At 36.1% G+C, this 14,376-nt stretch overlaps 1 long non-coding RNA gene across 1 annotated transcript; it reads right to left on the bottom strand.

Moving 5' to 3' along the window:
- Positions 1-12,481: 12,481 nt before the first annotated feature.
- On the bottom strand, positions 12,482-13,395 carry LOC135074244 (uncharacterized). Its single transcript, XR_010257788.1, has 2 exons — positions 13,163-13,395; positions 12,482-12,644 (listed from the first exon to the last, which is right to left on the bottom strand). It is a non-coding gene; the product is annotated as an uncharacterized LOC135074244 (long non-coding RNA).
- Between the last annotated feature and the right edge of the window lie 981 nt (positions 13,396-14,376).

Raw genomic sequence — 14,376 nt, forward strand, 5'->3', positions numbered from 1 at the left:
AATTTGAAAAAAAAAAAGATAGTTTCCCCAACAAATTCTAAAATATAATTTTGTTGCCACCACCTAACTTTGACCGTAACTTTAACGATAACCGGCGTTTTTTGGGTGGAGTTTTACAGATTTTTTGTGGTCTAAACTGAATAAATACTTTTGATTTTGATTTTTTGACATTTGCTAAAGTCAAAGTAATTGAAGTTTCGTTGACATCGACGTCTCAGGGACACCCTCGTGCCACTCATACCTTAGGAACTGACTGATTTGAGCGGTTGATCAATAGGTAGATGATTTAAATTGGATAGGTATGCAGATTTGGTGAATGCAGACGTTATCTGTTACGTACTTTGCATAAAATGTGTATTTGTTTAATAAATCTGTGGTAAACGGTGTTGGTGACAAATGGACACTTACTATTGTAATGTATACTTATTTGTATAATTTCTCGTTTGTCACTGTTTGTTTACCCCAATAAAAAAAAAAAAAAAAAATTGCATGTTAAATGCTTTCGTATTTTTACACCCAACTGTGTACCTACCATGAGTTTACGTTAGGTGTGCTCGCTAGCGAGTACGTCAAAAATCTCTATGAAGATTTTGTTTCTTGAAAGTAGCTGCTAGGGGCGCTGCACAATATGTCATACAATGAATGTCATTTTTTTACGCAGTCGCTAGCGAGCACACCTAACGTAAACTCATGGTAAGCACACTGGTCAAAAATTTTAGGGATGAAATCTGATTTTCCTGCATCATATTTTACGACTTGTCTAGACGAAAGTCAAAATAGATTGAAAGTGCATTCCACCTGCAGAAGTGTCGTTTTCCTTCTTGTCTTAGAATAGATCAGTTTTAGAGGATTACAGACGGCGGCACGTCAAAGTTAACTCTGTAGCACCTTAAACAGTTACAAAATAAGTGCGAGTAAATCCTGATGTGCTCTCGACTGTACTTCAGCAAGTAATTATAGATAAGGAACTTGAAACTCCCAAAGTTTATCCAATCGTATTAGTACTTTTAGAAAGACAAATTTAGAAAGAACAGATAAGTCACTGTCGTTGCAAGAGTTACCTACTTTTCTAAATAAATACTTTTAAAGAAGTCAAGTTACTACCAGTATTTTATGAATGTTCAGTTTTGAAATAACCTCTTAATCAATTTAATTATCCGTCATACTTCTTTAATTTGCTTAGTCAGTATTTTAGATTATTATGAATAGTTTAATTATGCAACGAGAAAGTTTTAAGTCATTGAACGCCGAGACGCTAGACACAATGGAAATTGTATTGTTCGAGGCTCACCGGTGAGCCGCGTGGCGTCCAACGTGAAGAATTACATAAATTATTAAATTCTGAAAAACAGCAGTTTTACATACATATTCATGGGAACTTTAACTTTCATTACAACTGGAAATCCGATTATTTAAATCTTATAAATTATTTAAATCAGTTTGCAAAATAATTGATTTCAATTATTTTGCAAACTGATTTTCTATTTTAGATGAAATGTTATCCTCACTAATTTATTTTGGTACAGTCAGCGTCAAATAGTTCGTGACACCCAATGTAGCCAATAAGTTCGCAATACGGCTTTGTTACAAATGGAATGATGTTGTCAACTTTTTGGCCACTTTTGGGTGTCACGAATTATTTGACGCAGACTGTACTTTTGTGTACTATAGTTTGTGCGGAAAACTATGAAACTTATAGTTTATTACCAATGTATGTTTTTTACGAGCTTACTCGTGTAGTTTCTTAGTATGTGGCCCAGCAATAAAAACAACAAAAAGTGGAAACAGTTTATCATTATTAATCACATCGTTTATTATTATTTTCAGGAAACTGTGGAGTCCGCACGGACTTTACTGGGACTCCCCGGCGAGTATGGAAAGGTATTCTTCAGGAGTACACAGCCCTTGAACGATAGAAAGGCTTATTACTTCAAGTCCTAGCAATATAATATCAATGTGTTTGTGTTGGGGCCTCAGTGGTAGCGTAAATAAAAAGGTATAATATTTTATTTTAGTTTTTTTACTTGCTTGAACCCCTGGTTTCTATTATTATTAATATTAAAGGTAAATTATCCAGGAAATATATTTACACTAGCGGCCGCCCGCGACTTCGTACGCGTGGATCCTGTTTTACCCCCTTTTCCCGAATTTTCTTTGCTATAAACCTCACGGAGCCCGAGACCTTTCCAACGAATGCAAAACCGTGGAAATCGGTTCGTGCGTTCTTAGTCCAGTCATTTAAGCTTAAATTAGGTAAGAATCTCGGAATTAGAGATACCCAGCTGTAAGTCTGTAAATACTTGTATATTGACACCCTAAAAGTTGTCTCAAAACCTACATATGGTAGGGTGTAAGCAACTATTAAATTTTAAGGACAAAGGTCACAAAAATCGGTTTTTTGCGCTTTTTTTGGAAATATCTCATTTCCTATGGGTTTTTTGCTATCTGTATTTATTATCAATATTGTAGAATACTAAATTCTCTACAAATTTTGTTTAAATTTTTTTTTTATACGGTGAACCGTTTTCGAGATAGAGGGCGGAGAGCGCGCGGTCACTGCATCACTTCAGGTCAACTTAAGCGGTTTAGGTTTTTCATACAAAAGGATTTACCCGCTAATTCCCGTGGGAATTTCGGTAATTACTTGTTGTAAATAAGCTTTAAGTTTACTAAGGTACCTACATGCCAAATTTCAAGCGTCTAACTTCCGTTAAGCGTTTAGATTTTTCATACAAAAAGATTTTCCCGCTAATTCCTGTTCCCGTGGGAATTCCTAAGTAAACTATAACCTGCCGAGGTGTATGAAGAATAATTGTACCAAGTTTCGTTAAAATCCATCGAGTAGTTTTTGTTTCTATAAGGAACATACAGACGGACAGACAGACAGACAAAAATTTTACTGATTGCATTTTTGGCATCAGTATCGATCACTAATCACCCCCTGATAGTTATTTTGAAAATATATTTCATGTATAGAATTCTGTCCGTCTGTATGTTCCTTATAGAAACAAAAACTACTCGACGGATTTTAACGAAACTTGGTACAATTATTCTTCATACACCTGGGCAGGTTATAGTATACTTAGGAATTCCCACGGGAACAGGAATTAGCGGGAAAATCCTTTTGTATGAAAAATCTAAACGCTTAACGGAAGTTAGACGCTTGAAATTTGGCATGTAGGTACCTTAGTAAACTCAAAGCTTAGTTACAACAAGGAATTCCCGAAATTCCCACAGGAATTAGCGGGAAAATCCTTTTGTATGAAAAATCTAAACCGCTTAAGTAGACCTGAAGTGATGCAGTGACCGCGCGCTCTCCGCCCTCTATCTCGAAAACGGTTCACCGTATAAAAAAAGTTTTTAAACAAAATTTGTAGAGGATTTAGTATTCTACAATATTGATAATAAATACAAATAGCAAAAAACCCACAGGAAATGAGATATTTCTAAAAAAAGCGCAAAAAACCGATTTTTGTGACCGTTGACCTTGAAAGGACATTGTCAGAAACCGCCTAAAAAACCGCCCAAAAACATTAACCCATCATAATTATTTTCTATTTTTTTTAATACATTAAGCACCCTTTCATTCTAATGGACACTTAAGCATTGAAAAATTAAATAAATAAGTCTTTTAACGTTTATTCTATAATACTATTACAACTTCCGGACGTTTTGGTGCGTGGCATGGTCTAAAACCTATCAAGTTCCATAATTTTTGCCGATAAAATCTGTACGAGGCATTACCGTACTTTATTGCTGGGAGTCCATGTATAGTGATGTTCCTGCGGCCATCATAGACAATAAAATATCGATTTTGAAAATAAAATAAATCGATTAAACTGCTTTGAAGACTAGATTTGCGTTAAAAGCTAAAAAGATATTGACAGTTTGACACTATTACAAGAAGATATCTAAAGTGTCCAACTGGTCGAAGGTCGTAAATAAAATAAAAATAATTAGGACCATAAACTGATATTCATGGTATCATAACTGTAAAAGTGTCAGAATCCGATGTTGAATCCAATGCCAGTTGAAGTGTGAGAAACATATATATTTTTTTTTTATGTGACAGGAGGCAAATGAGCAGACGGATCACCTGATATCAACCTAGTATAGTTGCCAGTCTCTCATAATCTATGCCAATGAGGGTTTTCGCGATTGAAAAATCCGCCAGATGGCAATACGTAGACGTGAGGTCCAAATGCTGCATGATTGGTTATTTTTGACATGACATTGACAGATATCCACCAATCATGCAGCATTTGGACCTCGCGTCTACGTATTGCCATCTCGCGGATTTTTCAATCGCGAAAACCCTCATTCATAGCACATGTATAATAATAGACCAAATGAACTTTTATAGATTGTGAAAGAGAAGATAAAGATTTTATTATTTTATTAAAATCTTGCCACGAGGTAGTTTTTCAGTAGAAACCAGGATTGGATAATCGCTACAGGCAAGTATCAGAACATTTTATAAATATTTTTAATCGATTATATCCATGTGAATCGTTTTAATAAATTGTCATTTTACTTTTTCAATTAAAACTTTTTCAATCCCTAGTCTTGTCAAACTGTCATAATGTCAACAAATTATAAATGTCACGTCAGTTGACTCAATTTCAGTCTTCTGTGCGTTTATTGTATTTTTATTTCAATGAAATAGTGCTAAAGGGTTAGTACTAAAACTGAAAGCCTTTTTTCAGAAAGAAAACCAATGTGGTGCCCTTATTATTCATGCTGTTTGAAAGTTACAAGTCAGTGATACAGAGTTGCCGACATTATAACTCCGTAGTGATACCATACCAAAGAAGAAGTTTTCCTAAACACTTGTGTTGTTTTTATATGTGATCGAATAAAAAGGATTAATTCTACTGCTCAAATGGAATAACTTATCCCAAGAGACCGAATATAAAAAAAACCTCTCCATAGAAATTATCACCATCACGAGGATGTGAATTTTTTTGAGAATTTGATATTGGTCCTGTAAGATATACTTAGATTTTCTTTATCCCGAATTTGATATTGGTCCTGTAAGATATACTTAGATTTTCTTTATATCTTATTTGTAAGAAAAGTAGTTGTATTTCAGTAGTAGAATCAACCCTTCTTGTTTCATCAGCAAGAGTAACTATAAAAACGCCCTGTAGGTAGGTATTATTAAGCTGAAGAGTTTGTTTAGTGTCAAAGACTGTCACACAGTGTAACTTAAATTGGCATATTATGATAATGAACATAAAAACTTAAATAAATATTTATGTTAATATTTTTTGTATTTATTTATTTTCCCAAAGCTTCACAGTGACAGCTGAAACAGCAATACTGTTGTAAAACTAAACTTGGAACAAACAGTTACAAATATTTTACAAATTAAAATAAAACCGCATGTTGCTTTACTTTCTCGTATAGGTAATAAATGTAATTAATGGCTAGATTATTAATGTTACTTTGTTACCCTCAATAGTGAGGAGATCTTATAAAATGGTAACCCTGATTTTTATTGTCATTCAAGTGCTCTTTCTTCGCATAGGCTTCTGTGATTTGGCCAAGGGCCACACACATTGCGATAACATTATGCGACATTGATTTGACAGCAGCGGAGTGAAGTCTTGCGACTATGCAAAATGATACCCTGTAATCGTAGCGCATACAGACATAGACTGGGCGGGGCACATAGCTCGTAGAGCTGATGGCCGCTGGGGCAGGAAAGTTCTTGAGTGGCGACCACGAGCCGAAAGACGTAGCGTGGGCAGGCCTCCCACTAGGTGGACCGACGATCTGGTGAAGGTCGCGGGAGGTGCCTGTATGCGAGCGGTGCAGGATCGGTCTTCGTGGAAATCCTTGGGGGAGGCCTTTGTCCAGCAGTGGACGTCTTTTCGGCTGAAACGAACGAACGAACGATACGTATTACCACTATTTACCAGACATTACTATTTATTGCATACTCGCCGGATTACACGTAGGAGCACGCGCGTAACAGCTTCGGCCTTGCATTATTATAAGATCTTGTTCCGCCCTTTTACGAACTTCCTCCGTGAGGATATCCCCGGGCGCCGAATTCTATGATGAACCTATCAAAAGTCATATTCTGCAATGTCAACCCACCACAAGGTGGACCGACGACCTGATAAAGGTAGCGGGAAGGCGCTGGATGCAGGCCGCTACCAACCGTGCGATGTGGAAGTCATTGGGGGAGGCCTATGTTCAGTAGTGGACGTCCTGTGGCTGAAATGATGATGATGATGAAGAAATGAATGAAAATGACAAATCTTCGCACGTGTATAATACCGTGCCAAAGTAATCATATAATTTTGGCACCTTAATAACTATTGCCGTTTTTGTTGTAAAGATCATGCAGCGCTACTTGCGGATATTATTGGAAAGAAAACTATGTGGGCTCTAGATCTGAAGCCGCTTTAACGAACACGAAGTGCTCATACAATGCGGCGTATTTTCTTCCAGTCTTTAGTCAGGACTTTAGTCGAATTAAAACCCCGGTTGAACGTGATATAGCCGCACTAGAATACGATGCTTTTTTGCATAATCGCAAGACTTCGTTCCGGTGTCGACCGAATGTTATCATGATGTATGTGGCCCAGGGGTTACCGTAGCCGCTAAGGTTTGAAACTTCTTGCTTAAAATATTGTAGTCTTTGGCATAGACTACGATGGTAGTCATGGAGATAGGAGTTTGTTATCTCGTGTCAGATGTAAATGGTGAAAAGAAAACTCATGATTCGTGGTATTTTTATGTAATAGGTATGTAGGTATTTTATAAAAGTGGAACCCCGAGTGATCTCCAAAACCCATTCTATTATTATATACGATTCGGCTTCGATATCTCTAATACAATAGGAGTTTATTTCATGTGTCAGATGACAAGGGTGGAAACAACCTACGATTCATGTTGTTTATTTACGTGCAATATGTGGGCATATTGTAAAAGTGGAATGCCGAGTTGTATTTCTAAAACTTGTTCTATTATTTTATACTATTTGGCTGCGACTCGGCGTGACGACAATACAAAACATTTTTCGCGAATCGGTGTTCATACATTCACACAATACATTAGACGCCATGTTGTCATAAACGACATATTATAAAATCGCTGTGATTTAATATTCTTAATCATTAATTTTATGGCAAGTGTCCATCAGGAATCATTGTTCTTACACACAGAATCGTATTATTTCGCTTTCGGGTAGTAATATGTCAAAATTGTTGGTTCTTTAGGCGAACAATGTATGGAGAACGAACATTGTCCTTTAATAGTTGCTTACACCCTACCATATGTAGGTTTTGAGACAACTTTTAGGGTGTCAATATACACGTATTTACAGACTTACAGCTGGGTATCTCGAATTCCGAGGTGAACTTACTATAATGACTGGACTATCTGGAGTTATAGCGTCAGGGAGGAAAACCCGACTTATTTTTATATAGTAGATTTTATTTTGATAGCCGATTTCATTTAACTTTCCATCTACTAAATAATGCCTTTATTAAACCTTAATAAGTAAGTCATTGTTAGTGAAAAATTCAGACTGTACGTTCTTGGTGCAAACTAGTACCAAGTCAACTACTTTAAGTAATTTCGTAACCCAAAACGAAAACAAAATGTACCTACCTAGGTTCGTGTTTGTGTCTTGGTACAAAACTTTTTCATCGTTCAAGAGAGAATGTAGCGAAATATGATGTAAACCCGTCTTTATTGCTCTGGGATCTTTAATAAAGACCAATTTAGTGTCTCTAGGACACTAAAGACCTCATCTGCTGTCGCATAATTGCCACAAGTACATAATATACTCCGTTATAAGTACATGATATTACTCCGTTGTTGGTACTTAAGAAACTAATAATTGGTAGAACATTTAACCAGACGTTGGGGGTAGACGTCATTGCATGTTTGATATTGCAGCTGATAATTTCAGTTATCTTAATAAAGTTATCCTTTATGGTGTGGGTAGTAACGAGAGGTCAAAATCCTATCCTCATAGGGTTAAAAACCGCACCAGCGAGTTGTGAGTTTTAAAATTGTTTATCTTTTGTTTTGCGAAGTTGCGTGTCGACAAAGTTTATTACCCACCCTTAAGAGCTAGTTAACAATTAGTGTATAATACTCATATTTTGTACATTTATTATAATAGCTCTTCAAAAATACGTTAAGAAGTTAAAAAGTTGTTTAGGAGTATACGAGTATTCTTGTTCTTAGGAGTTTATTTTTACGTATTATTTTGCGAAATTCGTAAAATGAAATTTAGTAACTTAGTAGACTCGCAGTCAGTATTAATTTGCCACTAAAAAGCTTATACCGTTCCATATGAACGTTATACAGGCTGTAGAAACAGGTGTAGGTAGTTGTTGCAATTCACGAAGGCGAGTGAGCTTTATAGCCTGACCAGGAACATAAAAACCCTCGCCATGTTGCGGAAAACTAATGGTACTAATTTCTTTTAATGGCAACAGTAACTGAAAACTTCATTGACATGTCACCTTGCATGTCAGTCTATTGCTGTCAAAGTGTAAACAAACTTTATTTTAAATGTGCGCAATTGGTTTTATGAATTAAATTGCTAAAATATTTTTATAGTCGTGAAAGAAAAGTGGTTCACAATGTGTTAAAGTATTTGTCGAAGAGAAATACTAAGGGTTCGGACAATATTTTCATTGAATAATGTTTCCGACAAAGGTTGTCAAATTGACTGACATGTTTATCGTATAGTACAGTCCACTATGAAAATTAGCTGTGGTTTGTTTCAACTACCTATTTTAAAAATTTTGTCACTTTCTAAGTGTTGAATTTTGTGGGATTGGGAAAGAAGTACCGAGTTTGAAGCGTTCATGAGCAGACATTGCAGTTGAATATTCAAGTTCTGAATTTGATTATTGATGAATAATAAAATAAATCTACTAGCTCGATTGATGGTTTCATTTAATTTATTTAAATCAGGTTACCTATAATAATATTTTTTCGTTAATTTATGAAAATATCAAATTAGCCCGTAATCCTGAATCCTGATACATAAAGTTAGCCTATTAATTTAACACAGGTACGACTGTACTCAGTGTTGCACTATCAAATGCAATTGAGGCGCCTCTATGCCAGGGTTTTTATGTTCCTGGTCAGGCTATACATGTGTGGTGGCTCACTACTGTTCGTTTTTCTAAAGTTTTGCATGTACACGTACATACACAAATAAAGCTCACTTCGTGAGTTGCAAGAACTATAAGCAAAAGCTGACAGCTATCAGAAATTTCAGCTCTCTATTTCTTGTTTTATACATTTTGTAATAAACATACTTACATCGCCAATGCCTAATTGTTATGCAAAATCGAACTTTGAATTAATAATGAGAGCAAAAACTTTTTTTTAACAAAACGAGCATTAAGTTTTTATTATTCGTGGTTTGTGGGTAAACAAAACCCACTCAGTTCGCTATTTCAAATTATTTCGTAGTAATGTACTTATTATTATTCTGTGGTAATAGAGTCAAGCGATTTCGTGTTCGGTTTACTCATTATTTATTAATGTTTCTATGAATATGAGTAAATCTAGAACTTTCAGCGGAAAATTCCACTAATTTTCTAAAGCATATTCCGCTGAATTTCGAAATAAAATCCAAACTATTTCTTACGCCCTGTATTATTCTGCTCGTGTAGGATCGGCTTGAAGTTAGAGCAAAGGTTAATTCATAATGTGAATGACCAATAAAATGGGTTCTCGTGTTCACTAATTTAATTCAGTACCTGTTCAGCTATCAGTAACTTGAACCTTATTGCCTTCACTTTTCCTCATATCGTTTGTTATAATAGTTGCTAAAATAAAGTAATAAGACATAAAGGAAAAATCACTTGAGGGATACAGTCGACAGGATATCAGACTACACATAATCATCATCATCATCATCTCAGCCACTGCTGAACGTAGGCCTCCCCCCAATGCTTTACATGTTGCCCCTGCTAGCGGCCTGCGTCCAGCGCCTTCCTGCTACTTTTACGATGTCGTCGGTCTACCTTGTGGGTGGACGTTCCACGCTGCGTTTTCTGGTACGCAGCCTAGAAATCCATCCCAGCTGGCGTCAGTTCTGCGTACTATGTGCCCTGCCCATTGCCACTTCAGCTTGCTAATCCGTCGGGCTATGTCATCGACTTAAGTTCGTTTGCGGATCTGCTCATTTCTGTAGATGTGTATTTAATTTCTCTGCTGTTTCGTGATCGGTAATTTTTCTTCAAAACTATTTACCGTTTATGTAAACACCTTATCACTATGTTCGCGGCAATAAACAAAATATTAGTTTATTAGCCAAAAGCCTGAAGTAGATTATCTACTTTGTTGATCGAAAATCAAGTAGCTAGGGCAGTAAAATTAAATATTCCATCGATTGCAGACCGATTGCAAAACTGTAAGGGTGTTTTCAATTTAGTCGTGTTGCCGTGCGTTTGCAAGACCGCACACTACTATTGTTAATTTCAGACAACTTTATTCCGACTTACCTAGTGGTCATACCTACAATTTACCATGTACGATCCTGAAAACGCACGACAATGTCATGAATTCAAGTCTAAAAATCAGCTTAATGTTGCCATTATTTACTCTTCTGCTATATTTGCAATCACCGTAACGCAAACGTTCAGGTCAATTGACAATTACACATGGGAACTCACTAAATGGAGCATCACGTTACCCAAATTGACGCTGAGCGAAAATGCATGTTCCGATATTAATCCAATTAGTGTAATGATCATTAATCATTGCCATTTCTGGTTTCTGCGTGCGTTTTCATGGAAATATTTGTAATGTGTTTATTTATAAATCAATTTTCACTGTTTACATTTAAATGATTACAGTTTAATGAATTGATGACTGATCATTCGTAAAATAAAAGTCACTATGGCAAGTTGGATTTTAGCAAGCTCTTCTATTTTCTGACATTACTTTATCCTATTTTAGTTACTTGATTTCATAATTTGTTATTGCTCTAAGTCGGTGCAACGATAATTTTATATCCTTCAGCCACAGTTTTAACTACCAATTTCCGGTCATAATTGTCTCGTTCTATCGCAACGAATTTTCCATTTGAGAGCAAAAGAAAAAACGGAAATGACTGCTTGACCCACTGATGTTACGTAACTTAACGTTATTGACTAGCATGATGATATACATATAATCGTATTTATATCGATTATACCTAATTATGTTAATTTTTAGTTTGGTTGGTGAAAGTCGCGGGAAGAACCTGGATGCGGGGCAGGACCGGTCGTTATGGAAATCCTTGGGGGAGGCCTTTGTCCAGCAGTGGACGTCATTTGGCTGAAACGAACGAACGAATTTTTGGTTAAACCTAATCCCATTGAAATGAGAGTTTTTAGTTAATTGATATTCCTATTAGTTCTGGTTAATTGACCAGCAATTGGGAGCCTTTGACCAGCCGTGGACGTCACTGAAACGAATAAACGGATGAATTGACCAGAAAACGAGCACGTATCCAAAGTGGCTGGCATTGCTGGTGAAAAATAAATAAGATTGCCTGCAATCAGCACGAAGGCTGCACCATGTGTCCATGTGTCGAACAGAACAGCTGTTATTTATTGATCGCGGAGTTATCAACTAGCCTCGCAGTTTAAATTGACCTAGACGGAGTAGTTTTCTAAGCTACCGTTCCACTGAACTTCTGACTAGGTGATAACATTATTTCTGCTTTGACTTGACACATCAGCCGGATTGAGGTGCGCACCGTGATCAGATTTCGCAAAATTTGTCCACTGCGTCTGCGGTTTGCCCTTAGTGGTGGGTTGACCGAAATGTGTGCTTGCGGGATTTAGACCGATGGGACCGACGACCGACATTTACGTGTTTTTTCCGACAATTGTGTGGATGGAATATTAAACGGTCTGCGGTTTGTTTAGATATACTTACTTTATTGATGTCAAAATGTATGGGCAAAATCGATAAAATGGCGTGATAACCGCTTATCGCTGCGCGCATCCTAGGCCTACAGCTCAGAATACAGAACAAACCAGAAGGAGTGTTCGATAACATTTCTACGCGGCAACTTGTGTCCAAAATACTTCCCCTCCCGCGCCCCTCTACCCCCTTTAGTGTTACTAGCGCCGTGTGACACCCCCATTTTTGGGGTAAAATTATGTAATTTTTTAAAGAGATGTTAAACAAGTAAAAAATAAGTAAGTGAAATAAGTACACACGGCCAGTGTTAACTATCCATTTCCGTTTTTGCTCTCGCTCTTATCAAATGGTGATTCTTTGCGATAGAACGAGACGACATGACTGGCCATAGGCATAGATAGTACCTACCTACCTATGAATTTAATTTTTACTCCGAAGTAACTAAGTGTAAGATGATTATTTATTTCTATTAAATAGTGTAATATATGTACTATATTTTATGTAGGTATAATATGTTATTTAAAAGTCAATTACAAAAGTCGAATATAAATTTTAGAATGCCAAGTAAAACAAAAAAGAAACTTAAGGTTCTTTATTATGTAAACATATCGACAACAAAACATTTGTTTACGGCGCAGTAGTGCTTTTAGTTTAACTTTTCTTGGAGTGAAAAACAGAATCCAAATCAAAAACATCACCAATACTTAAATTTGATTGCGAGGCAACTCTGGCTGTGTATCCTGAAAAAAAATCAGAGTAAGTATGTAAGCAATAATTAATTACTTAAAATTATTATTAAATATACAAATATTGCTGCTGCTGATCTGTTGATACCAATGCCTTACTTTTGAATAAATGGGAAAGTATGAAATTCACGATAGTAATTTATTATCTCCTCATTATTAGGGAGTAATATTATAAATTAATTCAATATATTGAAATCAAATCAAAATCAAAAATATTTATTCAGTTTAGACCACAAGTGGCACTTATAATTTAATTAATCAGGTTGTCATGTCATGGATGAAATTACACTAAAAACTAATTAAAACAAAAAGGATGGGGAAAATATTCCATTATTCTGTGGTAACGCTAACAAAATTAACGCGTGATTTTTTTATAAGTAGACAAATGTAATTCAATATAAAAAAGTAGGGTAAAATATTCCGTTGACCTGTGGCAACACTTACAAAATACAACCGTGATTTTTTTTGAAAATTATTATTTAATTAAAATGAATTGGAAATGTGCTACTTACGGATAAAACATGATCCCATGCACTTTCTTCGTAATTCCAGTAGCATTCTTACATGTTGGAACGGCACAAGACGGCATAATTTAATTATAAAGTGTCAATCTGACGGATATGTAAACAATGCGCGCGCCGGCCATTGACTGATTGCTTTAAAGTCAAAGTAGTGCGATTTGGAGTACTTTATATGAATACACATTTACGCCCGTTGACGGTTTCTGGTTTGTTCCGTATTCTGAGGCCTACAGATCGATTTTTTATTTAGGCAGTGGAGATGATGAATAATTATTAACAGACGTTTATCTATTTCGACCTAACGTTTTTTTAGTCATTAATTTCAATAACTAAGTTTTGGGTCTTTAACTTCAAGAAATTATTTTGATTTCAGTAATAATTTAAAATAGGGAAAGTTTTCTATGAACTTATTAATTACCTAGGCGCTTTTTCAGTCTCAAACGAACGAGTTAATTAACACTTTAACCGGCGGAATATGCGTATAATCATAATAAACACAGACCGAGTATGTGAACGGCTGTTAAAGGGTTAATCCAAATTATAAGTCGTCAGTTTGACTAAACATTATTATCCTTTACTTTTATGGCACTAAATGTTTCATTAAAAAAGAGTGTAGCAAGACAAGAATTTATATGGATGACCTGATGATAAACAATCAACCACCCTTCGACATTTGCAAATTTAGAAAATGTTAACCCGTTGCATAGCCTTTCTCACAGAAACCCAGCTTAAAAGTCACTTTCCTTATTCATAACCTACCAGTTAATGCGGACTATCTTATCGGAAGAGCCGTTCCGTTGGCCATTTGTTTTCGTTATCTGAACTTCTTTCTATCAAACGTATAATCCTTCATCTTCGAACTATTGATGGAAACAACATGCATCAGTGTCGTTTAGATAGAGATATGAGATGTTTTTCAGTGTGTTTCAAATTGGAAAGTGTATTAGAATAATCAGTCCCATTTGAAGGACGACGATGTGGTTATCGAGAAATGAAAGACTTCTTGATGTTTACAACGATTTACTTCGTAACGTGAAATTTACAAAAAAATATATGAGTAGGCTAAGTACGTGCGTCTTGCCCGGCGGTTTGCGGCGAGTGGAGCCGAGGGCGTTTTCGTCGTTGGTCGACGGTGCGCGTCCAGTTTTCGAAACCAGTTTCCTGCGCCGGCGCGCGATTGGCGTTAACAGCCTGGATGCAGGCAG

Source organism: Ostrinia nubilalis, chromosome 8 (genome assembly GCF_963855985.1).
Source record: "Ostrinia nubilalis chromosome 8, ilOstNubi1.1, whole genome shotgun sequence".
NCBI lineage: Eukaryota > Metazoa > Arthropoda > Insecta > Lepidoptera > Crambidae > Ostrinia > Ostrinia nubilalis.